General features: G+C 39.8%; 1 long non-coding RNA gene across 2 annotated transcripts in view; it reads right to left on the minus strand.

Moving 5' to 3' along the window:
* LOC126284549 (uncharacterized) overlaps positions 1 to 18,155 on the minus strand; it is a 105,513-nt gene that overhangs the window by 29,737 nt on the left and 57,621 nt on the right. The window contains exon 1 of one of the 2 annotated variants that reach the window (XR_007551496.1): positions 9,347 to 9,497. The exons of the other annotated variant lie outside the window; for it this stretch is intronic. This is a non-coding gene — a long non-coding RNA (uncharacterized LOC126284549). Of the gene's footprint in view, positions 1 to 9,346; positions 9,498 to 18,155 lie in introns of those variants that run through there. 2 annotated transcript variants of the gene reach the window in all.

The following is an 18,155-nucleotide window of genomic DNA, read 5'->3' on the forward strand; positions in this document are numbered from 1 at the left end:
AGCATTGACTCAGTACCACGCCTATGCTTATTATCAAAGGCATGACTGAATGGAGTATCAAACAAAATTTGTGACTGGATTAAGGTAGGGAGGATGCAGCGAGTCATCTTAGATGGAGAGCCAACAAAAGATGTATAAGTAACTGAATCTGTGCCATAGAGAGGTGTGTTGGGACCCTTGCTGTTCTGGTATATATTAATGACATTATGGGCAATATTAATACTAATCTCGCACTTTTAGTAGATGATGCAGTTATCTGTAATGATGAACTTTCTGAAAGAAGCTGTATAAATTTTCAGTCACATCTTGATAAGATTTCAAAGTGATGAAAGATTAGCAGTAGATTTAAATGTTCGCAAATGTAAAATTTTGCACTTCATGAACTAAGGGAACATAGCATCCTATGCCTACAGTACCAACAAATCACAGTTGGAATCTGTCAACTCCTACAAATACCTTAATGTAACAATGCTTTAGGGATATAAAATGGAACAATCACGTACCTCAGCTGTAGGTGACATAGATAACAGACTGTGGATCACTAGTACAATCCTAGGGAAATGCAATCAGTCTATAATGGAGCCCACACACAAAACACTGGCATGACCAGACTCATATTAGAATATTGCTCAAGTGTTTAGGACCCATACTAAATTGGACTAACAGGGGATATTGTACATATAATGAGAAGGACAGCACAAATGGTCACAGGTTTGCTTAATCTCTGGGAGAGTGTCACAGAGATGCTGAAGAAACTGAAGTGACAGACTCTTGAATATAGACAAACTATTCTGAGTATTCCTACTTACAAAGTTTCAAGACTAACTTTAAATGATGACTCTAGGAAGATACTATCACCTCTCCCACACCATGACTCCCTCCAAGTATTACTCCCGTGGGGATTGTGAAGACAAGACCAGAAAATTACAGCTCACATGGAGGCATTTAAACAATCATTCTTCCCACACTCAGTATGTGAATGCTACATGAAAAAAACCTTAATAACTGGTACGGTAGTACATACCACCTGCCATGCACTTCACATTGGTGATTCAGAGTATAGATGTCAGTGCAGACAGATATAACCACGACAGCATGCTTCTTAGCTGTTCACCGTATTCTTCTGTCATCCATGAAAAGACAATAATATCAACAAGATATACCAAACACAGTTTGTTACAATCCCTGCAATAATAGATCTGTGAGCTGCTTGGTAGTAGCAGGTGTGTTTCTCTAACGAAAAGGCATTCTAATAAGCTTATATAATCCCAAAGGCACAACACATTCCATTTCAGGTATGTCCCGAGGCCCAGTGGGAATCTGATGATAACCTGATTACATGTCCAAAGCAGAAAAGTACTTGCAATTTCCTAATCAGTCAAATGTCTCATCTATGCAAGGCAGCAGATATATATCAGGAGTAGTCATCGTGTTTACTGCTCACATGTCAAAACAAATATGATAAGTCTTCATCATTAATGTTCTTCTTCAGTATGATTACAATAGGAGATGCTCAAGGACTGAAGGAATGTTGAATAATTCCACATCTAACTGTTGCTGGATACTTTTCTCCACAACTGGCCGTGAATGATAAGGGATGCGATAGGGCTTTTGTACTATCGGTCTTACATTCACTGTTGGAATTTTTTGATGTGTGATATCTGTGGCTGACAAGTACTGGCTTTTTCCAAGCAGCCATGCTAATTTCTCCAACACTGTATACAACAGGTCTCTATCAAATGCAACAATCTTTCTTTTAGCAGGTTCCTTAGGGGTGGTGTGCTTCTGTACAGTTCTTGAATTGGTAGCAACCTTTGCTTTGAGGGACCTAATTTGGCATGAATCTAGAGACAAGCCAAAAATTCATTGTGGCTAAGCATTTCAACCAGAAATACAGTTTTGATAAGCTCTCGGATTTCAGTTGTCCCCAAAGGACTCCTCCCATACCATTACATATGATTTCAGGTGCACTGACTTAACACTGAGATGTGGGGTTGAATGGAAACTTGGGGAATAGGCTTCTTTCCCCAGTTTCTACCTGTCTCTGTGGTGTTACTGCCACCAAATCAATGAATTAAAGAACCAAACTGAATATTTGCAATTTAAGTTAACGACTCCCTGACAGTGGTGCAGAAAATCATTCTCCAGAATAACTTAAAAATCCTAACCTATTTACTGATTGCCTCTATTTCAACTCTATACTGTCCATCTCCAATCACAGTATCAACACGATGTATACCTAATGGACTAATGATTTCTGTTCCTAGACCGCTGATGCGACAAGATTCATCATCAGAGGGTAAAACTAGCAAGCTCAACTGAGTGTCCGTATCCTCCTAAATATTGACCTGCATGTCTTCAATATTATCACGTATAATCATGCTGAAGACCTTTGGCCACCTGTGGAAACTGTCAGGGTAGACTGATCTTACTGGGAGTGTGGAGTGATGACTGCTCTGACCCCTCCGTCATATTCCTGACATGACCTCCTATTACGTCTAAAACTTTGAAATCTTCCGTGGCCTCAGTCTGACCTACCCGATGACTGACAGCAATCAGCACCTAAGTGCCAGCCCCACTAAAGTGGTGGCAGTAAGGAGCCCAACGCCTATCAGAAGTGGGACCCAGCTGCTTACATCACCAACAATTTGTCTTAGAGGTAAACATGCGGCAGGGATCGTTGTTATGGGAAACTGAAGCAAAATGTCCAGCTTCCTTCCTTATCTGTGCAAGATGAACTGCCTCATACAAGGGCAAGGTCATTGCCCCTTTACTTTCCTCCAGTTTGTGTACTTATTTCTCTGATAAATACATCAGCAGCTTGTACCTCTACTTCCTCTTGTGGATTATCATTCCGTATCTTGTCCAATCTTAAAGTATAAGTACAGCACAAAATTATCCAGATATAATCTGCAGAAGCTTCAAAATCTGTCCCTGATCTTTGTAGAAGAGTGGACAATTTTTCCCATAGTAGCTCTGCTCCTTTTGTCTTAATACCACTGCTACTCTCTTAGCTAGCACCTCAAACTTATCAGAATTTCTCAATATATACACACCTGTACTTATGTAAGTCTGAAAAAAAAAAAACTAGAACAAAAGTGACTGCTGGAAAACTGTTACCACACTATGCTGTGGTGTGAGAGAAGTGCCATCCACGTGTCCCATCCCATAACCTTGTCAGGGATAGTCTGAACACTTAATCTGCTTTTGGAGGTGACGCCTGCAGTATCGGCTGCCATCCAATTGGCTGCATTTTAAAATACGCACACTACCTGTCACCCCGCCATATTTCCTATAGTCGCCACTGTGGAATGAAGGCACTGCCATGAATTGTTATGCTATTGCCAATGATATGCAAGCATCCCCTATCTGTAGCTTCAGAGGCAGGTCTACTTTAATTTCAAACATTCACAGAGCGCATTTTTGTGTGTTTCCCAGTTCAGATCATTTACAGACTTTCATAATGGTCAGAGCTCATCCTCTATGGAATAAATAGTGTACTGAAGTCTGACTCAATTGTAAACCTTTCTAACTGTATACATTTCAACATTCAAATCTACTGTTGGTAACTGATGATGCAACTACAGAAAACAAAGCTATATATTACTTTTACTATTTGGTATTAGATGCAGAATAAATTAATATCTGATTATGTCTCCATGAACCACATCTGTTCCTCACTTCTATATCCACTAAAGAACCACAAAGAATGTAAAAGAAGTTACAACAGTGCCAATTTTCACACTCCACTCTCTACCAGAAGTAATGTTCAGATCCCAGTATTTAGCCATGGGAATATATATTCTCTTGTGGACCAAAAGGTGGGAAATTGATGTACGTGGGTCAGCGAGTATGGGTGGCTGGATATTTTCCTAAGAAAACAGCGGATCTAAGAGGTACAAGCAAAGTATATTCTGTGATACAGAGTACAATGGGTGCACTCTAGACTCAGCATACAAGCCACTAGTCAGCAGAGTGGTATAGAGGCTTATCTGTTATGGACCATAGTTCAAAAGTTAGTAAAAATGGGAGGGAAGGAGAAACCCATACTGCTGCGTCAAGAACAGGGAGCACCAGCCCCCTTCCAAAATGAGTCACATTCTCCACATCCAGCTTATGATAAATCCCTCACTCATTTCATTGGCTGCTTTGTGGGAAATCTTTGTCTGAGATCAACACTAACTATGATTAACCACTTCTAGGAGGTAACTATGGTTTAAAGAAGCTCTGAGACCATGGTAGGAAGAATTAAAGTACTGGCTGTTATGAAAAAAGAATTGAAATGTTGAATTACGATTGATACCCCCAGATTGGTAGTGGCCTGCACACTGGCTCTAAAATTATGAGTATTTGCTTGTTAAAATTATTTCCGGGATAACCAGTTACGCTATAAGTATTAGTCATCTGGAAATTACACTATGAACAATAAGAGTTTAAGATTCTCTTCTTGAACAATAAAGAAGGTAATTTGTGGAATAGTAACATGTGTGTCATTCATAAGAATAAAATTGTAATTTTATCAGGGGTGGTATAAGGACAAGTGGATGATTCCAACTTGCTCTGTTGCATCTGTCATCAGCATTTGCAATTTTGCCTCCTGTAGACACAAAAGTGAAAAAAATATTCTTAACTTTCAGTACTGTTAGTTACTTTCTCAAGGATAATAGAGGGGAAGGTTGGGAAAAAGTGATAAGTCACTCAGAAACCAGGTGGAAATGATTGAATTTTATCTCTTAAAGGTAAGGACTGGGTAGACGTTCTGCCTCTCTGTAATAAGATTTCTTAAATTAATTCTGTTTTTGATATAATTTTTCTAAGAATATCCATCTTGATGGTGATATTAGTAGTGTTAGTATACCAATTATTTACTAATGATGCACTGCATATCGGTGCTTACAAAGTATTCCGATATTGTGTTTTTTGATGGATGATGTTAGGAAAGTTTCACATGCAGCTGTTTGTAATCTGTCACTAGAAGATGCTGTTATGCAGGAGGATAGTTATCTAATTTTCTACATCTAATGATGTTCATTCTTAGTGTTCTACACATTCCAATATGAAAGTAAACATTCTGGAATTTGAAATGAGAAAAAACTAGTGATAAACTGAGTGATGTAGCTGGCAAAAACCAATGCATTAAATTAATGGTTAAATAACACTACACAGCAATATTCTGTTTGTGATGTGTGTCAACACAGTTACTGATTCCCTAACATTTACACAACTGTACTCATATTTGTCAACAAATGAAAATCATCATCATGTCTTAAGAATAAAGGCTTTTTATTTACAATGAACATTGATATTTGGCTGCCAGAAACGTTTCTAGTCTATAAATATATTCAACCTGTTAGACAGTTTCTACAGTTTTGATTCAACAGGATTAGCATAAAACGAAATGAATGATGATGTTAAAAAACAATGTAGGAAAACAAGGGAAGTGTGCTAAAAATTGTTTATTTGTTTCTAAATGTGAATAAAGAACATAATATATGTTGTTGTCACTACTCCATCTATCATTAATGAGTCGCTGAACTCAGAAATGGAATGAGATAAGGAAAGATCTAATAAAATTTACAGACAGAAATTAAATAATTATACTGGCTCACTTTGCACCTTTTAGGAGTCACTGGGAAATATGCAAGACAGTGGGATACCAACCTCACTGTTGCTGCCCTAGTGGCCTGACAACCAGGAACGATGGCCTGGTGTGTCATTTCTTTTCATAGCAGGGCCCCTCTGATTAAATTTGTGGCACCCTTACAGCACAGTGGTATGTCAACGAATTTTTCTGAAATTGTAATCATTTGCTTGCCTATAAATGTACATCACATCTATCGATTTCAGTCCCATTCGGATAATTCCTTCGAGGTGCGTCCATTTTTTTGTGTTTGTGTATTCATCTTGGAATGTATTGTAATGATTAGAAGTTATTCAAAATTTCCCTACTCAATTCCCTTTGGCTAACTGTATTCATGATATTTATAGCCTCCTTCTGTAGTTCAAGGTACCAGCTGTAATTTTCTATGGATTAACAGTGAATTGTACTAGGTAGTGTAAGAGATTTACAGATCTATTACAGAATGTGAAATAGCAGCTTGTGATTTCTGTGTTACTGTATCTTGCAATTAGGTACAAGTTTTTGATGAAGTCCTTGTCGAACAGTTGGCTTTGGAAGCACAAAAAATTTAAAGTATAGTGTTCCCACTGTTCAAACTAATAGACAGTTTTCCAAGAAAAGTTTACAAAGGTGGAGGGAGTTGCATATTTGCAGGGGGATCCACTCCAAATATGCTGTTCTTACAGTGTTGAAAAGGTTATAAAAATATCTGAGATTCAACTTACTGACCTCAGTTACTCATAATAACTGTTTGCAGATCACCTTCTGGTAACATAGGCTCATTCTTTAAATACCTTACATCCCTTTGTGAAATTAACAAAGAGAAGCATTCCAAATAGCTATCTCAATCTGTGGCAATTTTAATATTGACTTGTTGAATGATCAAAACACCCACACAGCCTTCATAAATTTGATGAATTCTTCCAACATTCATTTGAAAGTACAACCTGCAACTAGAATTACATCCCATATTGGTAGCTGTATTGACCAAGTAGCCACTAACATAGAATGTGTTGCAAACTCTGTACATCTAGAGTTCTCAGACCACAATGCTATAATTATAAATGCAAAGTTACTGCATAGGGATGTCTTAGTCAAAAAGCAGTAAGAGAAAGCAGAAACTTTTCAGAGAACTATTCCAATTTTTTTATCCCACATGAGTGAAGAAAACTGCAGACAGTCTTCCAATCACAAAGCGAAGATGATAAGTATGTGGCCTTCCTAAACATTTTCTCCCATTACTTCAATTACCGTTTTACTTTAAAACTAAAAAGAGTTATTTCTATCTATTCCAGAAAGTGGATCAGTTTAGGCATTTTAACATCCAGCAAAAGAAAGAGGGAGCTTTTTTCCCTGAGCAAAGTAAACTTTGGCAGGAGTCTTCAGTTTCAAAAATACTTCACTGCTTATAAAAAGATATTCAGAAATGTTTCCAAGGCAGCTAAAAAACTTCATTCCGGCATACTTCTCAAAAACTGAACTAAAAGAAGTAAATGTATGTGGAAGATATTTAACACTAATACAGGTATGACTAAAAACTTTACAAATAGCAGTAACGTAGAAATAAGTGGAAGATTGATTACTAATAAAAAAAGAAATGGCTCATGAATTTAACTCTTTCACAAATTATCCTTGCTCACTTACAGTATAACTACGCTGGCCCCTCTTATGAGCAACCCAACTGCTTCACTATTACACCAACCTCAGAAGCAGAAATCAAAAATACAATCGGCCAAAAAATAAAAGATTCCTTCTGCTGGACAAGATGATATCCCTTATTCCCTTGTTCACAAATGCTCATGTATAATTCGTAAGCATCTATCACATATCGTTATTTATTCAATTTTGGAAGGCACATTCCCTAAATTACTTAACCTTTGCAAAAATTATTCCAATATGCAAAAAAAGACTCTAAACAAGATCCCAATAATCATTAGCCAACAGCACTCCTTTTTGTGTTTAGTTAAATATTTGAGTATCTAGTGACTGACAGATTAAAATCATTTTTGAATAAGTATAGTATCCTTTCTCCAGATCAATATGGATTCCAGGGGAGGAAAAAAACAGTAGAAGCTGTTTATAAATTTCTAGATACAACTCACACTCTAATAGATAAGAAACAGCCAGCAGTGGGGTTGTTCGTCGATGTTACAAAGTCCTTCGACACTAAACCACAGATACTATTACAAAAGCTATATAACTATGGCATATGGGGCACTGCCTACGACTGGTTTGCAAAGCTACTTAGACAGAAAACAGTATGTGTAGTTATGTGAGGTCACCCCTTCAGGAAAATCCACAGTTTCATGTTCTGATATGCAAACCATAAAACATGGTGCCCCTCAAGGATCAGTTTTAGGCTTGATCCTATTTCTCCTGTTCATTAATGATCTTCCTCTTCACCTACCGACTTGCAATACCTACCTTTTTCCCGACGATACCAATATTCTGATATCTGACTTGGATGATCACACTGAAGCTCCAGTTAACGAATGTACAGCTCTACTGGATTCATGGCTTACTGCTAAACAGGTTACTTCTTAATACAAAAAAGACTGTAGGCCTAACATTTCATACAGTCCAGAACACAAATCCCACCATCCGAACTATAAAAATAGGTGGAAATAGTATTGAATTGGAAAATGTAACTAAATTCCTTGGAATATCTATCTCTGACACTCTAAGCTGGAAAAAGCACACTGACAACTTAGCTACCAAGCTGAGTAAAGTATATTTTATACTTCTGTCAGTCAGGGAAGTGACAAGTATAAAAATCCTAAAGTCAGTGTACTGTGCTCTTTACCACTCAATCCTATGTCTCATGTTCTGGGGCCACAGTTCTGAGTCAAATAGAATATTTAAGCTCCAAAAGAAAGCTGTCAGGATAAATTGGCAGCCTGAAGTAGAATCTGGACTATCACCAGCAGAACACTAGAGGGAAATACTTGCTGATAGTTTCCCCCATTGCACCAAATTATGTAGTGATAGTGTAAAATGCATGGGGATTAAACCTTATAATCATCTGCCGCCACACATAAAAAAAAACAATCCAGAAAATTTTAAAATAACGCTCAAATTGACATTATTATAATACTCTTTTTATAACACATGAATATTTTGAATGTGATTGTTCTATGTAATATATTTGCACAGTTATGTTTCTGTACTATAATTTGTCTTCAAAATGTAAATTTCAACAAGGCCTAACAAACCTAAAAATTTATCTACTTGTATGTACTATGTAATGCTTATCTGTATTTAATTTGATTTTAAATGCATACTCAAATTTTAATTTGGCCCAGTTGACCTTAATTTTGAACAACTTGTGAGTATATTAATACTGTATCTTGTAATCTGTAAGTACCATACAATTGTGTAAGTCTAGGTGTATTTAATTGGATGTTATGTACTTTTAAATGTTTAACTACTATAATGACTTGCCCCATATCATGTAGTAGGCCTACTCTCTGTACACAAAATGATTCAACGGATCAGTTAAGAATGAATGAATTTATTTATTAATTTCTGGCTCGCCCAAAGCGAAACACACAAACAGATTGATGAATAATGAAATAATGATCAAAGTTGCATCTGCCTCTTATATAAAATTCTCGGAAACGTTACTCGTTACATAATACAGTTAGTTATACCAAAGCGTTCTCCGGACGGAAACGTGCTGGAGGGAGTCCCCTGTTCGTTTTCGCCTACCTAGGTAGCGTTCCCTACCTGCTGAATACTCGGAAGAAGGCAGTACTGGGAATGCTATGTAGCAACCTTTCTGGGAAGTAGCAGGATTCCGCAGCCACGAACCCTAAAACTGATGCAATCGCGCACGGGGAATCCTTAGATTCTCAGAACAAAGCACTAATTTTTTTTTTTTTTTTTTTTTTTTTTTTTTTTTTTTTTTTTTTTTTATCTGCGTCAATGGCGGTTTCTCCGTTCTCTTGCGATTTTGCGCGCGACTGTGAGGAAAGGTCTGCCAAGGTTGTCTGACGTATTAGATATGTTGGCAGACGTCCAACACATCAGAGTTTCTCATCTACAAACAATTCAATATTTCGAAATTAGAAGAAATCTGTGATTATGAAACACAATTATCAAATCCAACAAACATTTATGTATTCAGTAAAAATTTTGTTTTCAATATATTAAGTGTTTGGCCTAGATTAGCTGCTGAATAACGTAGCCAGATACTGCATACTGAGACCTTACAACACAAGCAACGTTTTAAGTAAAAGATAAAAATTAAGTATTATATCGTAAACAAAATCTATAATCGCTAAAGCCGAGAACTTTACAACATAGTCTACCGATAACCAGATACCAGAAGAAAATAACGGAGACATTTTCAGCTGGTATTCCATCAACAAAAGCTTTAGGCCTATATGGGACACTGCAACGTCTTCTCTCTGAAAAGTGCCCCGCTTTACTGTAAAGAGTTTATTTGGAATGTGCCTAATCATTTATAGACTGTTTCAGTAATCTAACGACGGAAACGTATCTTTTATAGGAGATCAGTACCGGTATCTGGTTTTGAGTCATTTTCGCACTACCTACTATTTTGAAGACCTTATGAGAGTCAACGTTCAACGTACCCCTAACGATCTATTTCAGTTGGTATTTAGTAATAATCTAGCGTTTAATATATTATACACGGTGTCGCAGAAATGTTGCGACGGAAACCATTTGTAGACTGCCTCAGCAATCAAAAAGCGGAAACGTATGTTTTACATGAGATCTGTAACTGGTTTTGTGTCATTTTCACAGTATCTACTATTTTGAAGACCATGTGAGAGTAAATGCACGTAACGATCTATTTCAGTTAGTATTTAGTAATAATCTACCGGTTACTATTATACACGGTGTCCCAGAAATGTTGCCGCAGACCTCTAAGTGAAGTGCGGCACAGCATAAGGGTTGAGAATTGCACAATCAATCAAATTCCACAGCACCATGGCCGCAAACATAAGGTTTAAGTGGTAGCAGAGGCCGAAGATCGGAAAGGAAACAAGAGAGTGGTTCATTTTAAATATTTACTGGACGTGATGAGTACGCAAGGTGTACAACATGAACACAGCTCTAGTGTTACAACAGATACTCTACGTTTGCAGCATCAGACGCCACGCCATAATTTAGCTTCTTTACAGCCGGAAATAATTTCTGCTTCAAGTTTGGATGTGACCATTAGCATTAGCAATTTAATTGGCCTACTGTACATCGCCTGGAAAAAAAAGAGGAAAAAAGTGAAGCATGCTTGAAAATTGATGAGTTGAGAGGATATTGGCAGTATGAGCCAACATATCGCTATGACATTGCACCGCCTGGGCCCTGAATGCACGTTCTCATTTGGCAGGGAAGGGTGTCCCCTCCTGAGGCAAGCTGGCCCATATCTGTCCTAACTGGCTCTCGATATCCCATATACTGGCACTGTGACAGAGCTGATATTCGAGCTAGTTCCAATATTGCTGAGTCAGGGACAAATCTGAGGATCTTACTGGCCGAAGGAGCACCTGAGCATCAGGCAGACAGCTCACAGACACACATTCTGTGTGTGGATGAACATTGTCCCGTTGAAAACTGGCACCACGATGCTTTAGCTTAAGAATTATCACACGTAACTCAGTGTATTGAACATTTACATATTTTGTGACAAGATATTTATTACCTTTTAAACAAAAAGTGTTTAAAGATTATTTTTACTTTACTTATTCCACGTCCACGAGGAACACTTCAGTTGGGTTCAAATGGCTCTAAGCACTATGCGACTTAATATCTGAGGTCATCAGTCCCCAAAACTTAGAACTACATAAACCTAACTAACCTAAGGACATCACACACATCCATGCCCGAGGCAGGATTCGAACCTGCGACTGCAGCAGCCACGTGGTTCCGGACTGAAGTGCCTAGAACCAGTCGGCCACAATCTTCACTTTCATTGTGTGTTCTTGTTTGTTTGACATGTTCTGCATGCTGGAGGATTACCTATCTATGGATTTATTGGAACGAAGCGTACATCTAATCTAATCAGCTGTGACCTGAAGTCATACCTGATGGCTCAGGAGTAACTTTATAGAGCCTGGAGAAATGGGACCTCACCCTCGGTTGCCGCCAGAATCCGCAGCGATGGTCGCCCTAGATAGAGCAGAGTTGCGATTCACCCTTGAGCACAGTGTGACACCATTCATCAGCGGTCCATAGTCCCAATCGCGGACCACTCCAAACGCAGCCGTTTGTGTTGTGGTGTGGTGTTAATGGTAGCCTAGGGACGGGGCAGTAATTCCCTATTCCGGCTGTTGCTAGTCTCCGTCCAGTGGTGCAGGATGACACAGAATGCTACACGGAATCCGTCACTCGTTCTGAGAAGGCAAGGGGTTACAACGTGCTTGGTGCACAATACGGCGATCCCCTTGCGGTCATCAGGCGTGGTCGGCCATAACCTTGACGGCGAGTGCGCCTTCCCTCACGTTATCAAGCAGTGCAAAATCTGGCCACTGTCACATGCGAATACCCTAGAAATCTGGAATCTGAACAATTCGACCAGCTAGCCAAGTGAAGAACCACGAGGTCTCCTTCTAACACTTTCAGGTGTTGACAACGCTCACACGGATAGGCGGTATTTTAGCGCCCTTCACAGTTATTAGTCATCATCTGACGCTTTTCAAGCATCCTGTATACTCTAAAAGGCCTGGGAACAACAATAAGACGAATAACAGCGATGCACGTTCGTGGCTGTTCCATCTGCGACAGATAACTGCAACTCTAATCACTTACATACCTGCTGATGGTGTGTACATGTATGAAGTTACATTGGCTTTCTGAGCACTTTTTTCTCAGGCACTGTATTAACCAACCAAAGTAAGTTAATCAGACAAAATATTAGTCGCTTAAAAGGGCACATTGTCTCTTTGGAATGCTGAAGATGGCATTTAGCTGGAGACCTTCCAAGACTTATTTCCAAGACTGACGTCAGTCATGGCAGTGAAATTTTGTGTATCTTGTTTGCAAGAATCAGAACTGTTCATTAAATCAAATTTTGGGTTTCAAGTAACTATACTGACCAGTAAAATTAAACGATCACATTTTCGAAACCCTGTAACTGCCTCCCATGGCGACGCATAATTTTGTAATTTGGCTGATAAGTGTGTCCAAACTTCCTATGTAATGGTGCAGAAGCGTGGTGCCCTGAGGCGTCCTTCGAACATCAAGGTGTCAACACATACGGGAAAAAAATCCACAGTTCGAAGTTCACGTGAGCTGTAAGGTGGATTAATAATGTTACATTGGCACCAAGTTTCACCATAATTCTGTCCAACGCCACCGTCACATCCCCTCTTACGTACATTTCATCCCTTCTTTTGACGCCTCTGCGATGGAGATCAGAAACGCAACACCCAGAGCTGAAATCACATGGTTTTCTTATGGCTGAGCGGTGAAGACATCTGGGACACACTGGCGATCGGAATCGACACGAAAAGGCTTCGGAGGAAGGTATGAAGTGCGCCAATTAAAGCATCCTTTTACTGGGACGTTGATCCACGTGCATTTCGCTGTTGTAACCGACAGTTCGCAGTGCGGTGAGCTACAGGAACGCGTTCTCGACAGCCACTGAGGCTGCTGACACCCTCGGCCGTTTCAACTCTTCTCTAAGGATATTGTGGGGCTGCATCCCCACTGAACTGATCGAACCCCTTTGGGGTGTAGCACGACCGCAATTTTTGCTGTAATGTAGAGTTTGCAACCACTAGGGACTGTCCAAAACCATTCCACGAAATCTGTATGTGATGCGAAGCAGCAAAGGATACTTACGCTTCTTCAGCTCTCCTGTTTTCCACTCTCCTGTGGCGTGACCACGGGGAAGTGCAACATTAGCACGTGCGTGAATAAAACGGCAAAAGATCTCTAAGACACCCAGCTGGGCAATACTCTCTGTGCCACCCACGCAACTTCGTTGAGCACGTTACCAATGTACCTGCCACAAACTTTGACACCAACTCACCCCGGCGGCTGAAGGTAGGCAAACCCCGCCCAAGGAGTGTCGAAGTCGAGGGAAGGGATGATTTCAGTGCTGCGAGTCGTGAGTAATCTCTATCACAGAGACGTGAAAAGAAGGACTAAAATGTTAGTAAGATGGGCTGTGACGACCTTCTCATCGTGTGACATGTCCGCGGTGGCGTTGGGCAGAACTGTGGTGAAATTTGGTGTCAATGTGACATAATTAAACCGTCTTACAGCTCACGTGATCTTTTGACCTACGGTCTTTGCCCCGCATCTGTTGACACGTTGTTGTCTGAGGCGTCGCCGCAAGCATTGCAGAGGGAGGTTGCAGGCACCTTGGAGCTAAATATCACTCTTATGGGTCGCTATGGGAGGCAACAACGGGATTTCTAAAACGTGATCCTTTCATATTGTTGCCCAGTGTACTACGAGGGTCACACCAAAAGAAATGCACACTATGTTTTTTTAATCCATCTTTTATTCAACACGTTTGAAAGTTTTACAGTGTGTAGATACAATCCTTTAGGAACAATACTTTCATTTCTCCACATAATGTTCATCCCTCTCACTGCTTTACACCATCTTGGAACCAGCGCTAGTATACCCGCATGGTAAAATTCTGGCCCAACCTGTTGGAGCCACTGTTTGGCAGCGTGCACCAGGGAGCCATCATCTTCAAACCTTGTTCCACGAAGAGAGTCTCAGTTTCCCAAAGAGATGATAGTTACATGGGACCAGGTCAGGACTGTAAGGCGGGTGTTTCAGTGTTGTCCATCCGAGTTTTGCGATTGCTTCCGTCGTTTTTTGACTGACATGTGGTCGTGCATTGTCGTGCAATAGCAAAAAATCCTGCTTTTGCCGATGTGGTCGAACACGACTCACTCGAGCTTGAAGTTTTTTCAGTGTCGTCACTTATGCATCAGAATATGGTGGTTGCACTTGGCATGATGTCCACAAGCCAGAGTCCTTCGGAATCGAGAAACACCGTAGCCATAATCTTCCAGCAGAAGGTGTGGTTTTGAATATTTTTTCTTGGGTGAATTTGCATGATGCCACTGCATTGATTGCCTCTTCGTCTCTGGTGAAAAATGATGGAGCCATGTTTCATCACCTGTCAGGATTCTTCCAAGAAATTTATCTGCACCATTCTCGTACTGTTCCAAAAGTTCGCTGCATACAGTTTTTGCTTGTTTCTTTGTGAGCCACTGTCAACATCCAAGTTTGAAAACAAGCAAGAAGTATGTATCTACACACTAAAACTTTCACACATGCAGAATGAAAACTATTTTTACCAAAATAGTGCGCATTTCTTTTGGAGTGACCCTCGTACTTGCCCAGAAACAAGGTTCAATATACAAATGGATACTCAAAATTAAAGAAAAAATGAATTACACATATGTTTCCTGATTTGAATAACAATGCGAAAATTGACCCCGTTACAAACGCACTCTTTTCTAGTGCTGCCACATCCAATTCGCAGGAAATGGGGACGTAGAGACTGGTCACTTAAAAAATGGCGGTCAGGGATCTAAAAGACAGGACATAAAAATACGAAATAAGTTTTCAAACATTAGATAAGTATTTTATTGTATTACACTGCCTGACAAAAAACGTAAAGCATCCAGAAGACATTGTCGGATGTCAATGTTACTTGGTGCACTGCAAACTGTTACAACGGTAATCAATACTGTTCTGTTCATCAGAATTATTAATTTTAGGGGAAAATATTCCGACACACTTCAGCGCAGGTCAACAAAGTACACCAAACTGGGTCAAATTAATGCACAGGGCACGTTTACTCTGAGTACTTTCCTTGGGAAGCGTTCTTGCTAGAACACTACCGACAACGAACGATTAGTACTACAGTGTACTGAGGGCTCCCACTAACTTCTGGCACAATTTGAGTGCACGTCTTAGCGCGAATAACATCTGTGTTTTTGGGCAAGCTGAGTAAATTTCGTTACTCAAACAGCGAAGCTCCTAGGGAGTATACATTTTAAAACTGAGAACAGATAAATGTGTGTCCATTTCCAGGAGATTATTCTACTTTACAAGATGTTGTGGTTGTTGTGGTCTTCAGTCCTGAGACTGGTTTGATGCAGCTCTCCATTCTACTCTATCTTGTGCAAGTACTTACTGGAACCTACATCCTTAGTGTATTCATCTCTTGGTCTCCCTCTACGATTTTTACTCTCCACGCTGCCCTCCAATACTAAATTGGTGATCCCTCGATGTCTCAGAACATGTCCTGCCAACCGATCCCTTCTTCTTGTCAAGCTGTGCCACAAACTCTTCTCCCCAATTCTATACAGTACCTCATTAGTTATGAGATCTACCCATCTAATCTTCAGCATTCTTCTGTAGCACCACATTTCCAAAGCTTCTATTCTCTTCTTGTCCAAACTATTTATCGTCCACGTTTCACTTCCATCTATCGCTACACTCCATACAAATTCTTTCAGAAGCGACTTCCTGACACATCTATACTCGATGTTAACAAATTTCTCTTTTTCAGTAATGCATTTCCCGCCATTGCCAATCTACATTTTAAAACCTCTTTACTTTGACCATCATCAGTTATTTTGCTCCCCAAATAGCAGAACTCGTTTACTACTTTAAGCGTCTCATTTCGTAATCTAATTCCCTCAGCATCATGCAATTTAACTTGACTACATTCCATTATCCTCGTTTTGCTTTTGTTGATGTTCATCTTATATCCTCCTTTCAAGACACTGTCCATTCCGTTCAGCTGCTTTTCCAAGTTTTTTGCTGTCTGACAGAATTACAATGTCATCGGCGAACCTCAAGGTTTTTATTTCTTCTCCATGGATTTTAATACCTACTCCGAATTTTTGTTTCCTTCATTGCTTGCTCAATATACAGATTGAATAACATCGGGGATAGGCTACAACCCTGTCTCACTCCCTTCCCAACCACTGCTTCCCTTTCATGCCTCTCGACTCATAACTGCCATCTGCTTTCTGTACAAATTGTAAATAGCCTTTCGCTCCCTGTATTTTACCCCTGTCACCATCAGAATTTGAAAGAGTATTCCAATCAACATTGTCAAAGGCTGTCTCGAAGTCTACACATGCTAGTAACGTAGGTTTGCCTTTCCTTAATCTAGTTTGTAAGACAAGTCGTAGGGTCAGTATTGCCTCACGTGTTCCAACATTTCTACGGAATCCAAACTGATCCTCCCCGAGGTCGGCTTCTACTAGTTTTTCCATTCGTCTGTAAAGAAACCGCGTAAGTATTTTGCAGCTGTGACTTATTAGACTGATAGTTCGGTAATTTTCACATCTGTCAACACCTGCTTTCTTTGGGATTCGAATTATTATATTATTCTTGAAGTCTGAGGGTACTTTGCCTGTCTCATACATTTTGCTGACCAGATGGTAGAGTTTTGTCAGGACTGCCTCTCCCAAGGCTGTCAGTAGTTCTAATGGAATGTTGTCTACTCCCGGGGCCTTGTTTCGACTCAGGTCTTTCAGTGCTCTGTCAAACTCTTCACGCAATACCATATCTCCTATTTCATCTTCATCTATGCCCTTTCCATTTCCATAATATTGTCCTCAAGTACATCGCCCTTGTATAGACCCTCTATATACTCCTTCCACCTTTCTGCTTTCCCTTCTTTGCTTAGAACTGGGTTTCCATCAAAGCTCTTGACATTCATGCAAGTGGTTCTCCTTTCTCCAAAGGTCTCTAATTTTCCTGTAGGCAGTATCTTACCCCTAGTGAGGTAAGCCTCTACATCCTTACTTTTGTCCTCTAGCCATCCGTGCTTGGCCATTTTGAACTTCCTGTCGATATCATTTTTGAGACGTTTGTATTCCTTTTTGCCTGCTTCATTTACTGCATTTTTATATTTTCTCCTTTCATCAATTAAATTCAATATTTCTTCTGTTGCCCAAGGGTTTCTTCTATCCGCCTTTTTACCTATTAGATCTTCTGCTGCCTTCACTATTTCATCCCTCAAAGCTAACCATTCTTTTTCTACTGTATTGATGGTATTGTAGTTTCGAATTTATTCGAACATAGAGATGGGGCAAGTTTACACAGTTCTGTTGGGATATTTTTATTCGATGTTATTCATTGCCATCCAAACTAATACCCCAGCCAAGGAAAATTTAAGATAACACCAACTTAAAACAGAAACTAAAAAATATTGATGTATAGGAGAGTAACAGGTAGGAATTGCTAAAACATAGCTATTTGAACTAAATGCGATTCAAGCAGAAATAATTCTATGTGAGCGAGGACTGATAAAATGCTAAAAGTAAGAACAAGGAGAAATGCGGTTAAGCCTGCTTCTGATATCAGTGTTTATCCAACGACAGGTTTCCACAGGGTAACTCTCCACGCTGTCGTGTCCATCCTCCTCAGGTGAACCTAACTTTCTTTTCCCTGTAAGACGTCATCAACGTCGCGTCTCTTCCTTCCTCTCGCTAACTCGTCCTTCCAAAGCGTCTGTCAACAAGCTCTCCCGTGTCAACGAATGTCCATCCAGTTCCTTTCTCTCACAACCTGCAGCATT

Source organism: Schistocerca gregaria, chromosome 8 (genome assembly GCF_023897955.1).
Source record: "Schistocerca gregaria isolate iqSchGreg1 chromosome 8, iqSchGreg1.2, whole genome shotgun sequence".
Classification (NCBI taxonomy): domain Eukaryota; kingdom Metazoa; phylum Arthropoda; class Insecta; order Orthoptera; family Acrididae; genus Schistocerca; species Schistocerca gregaria.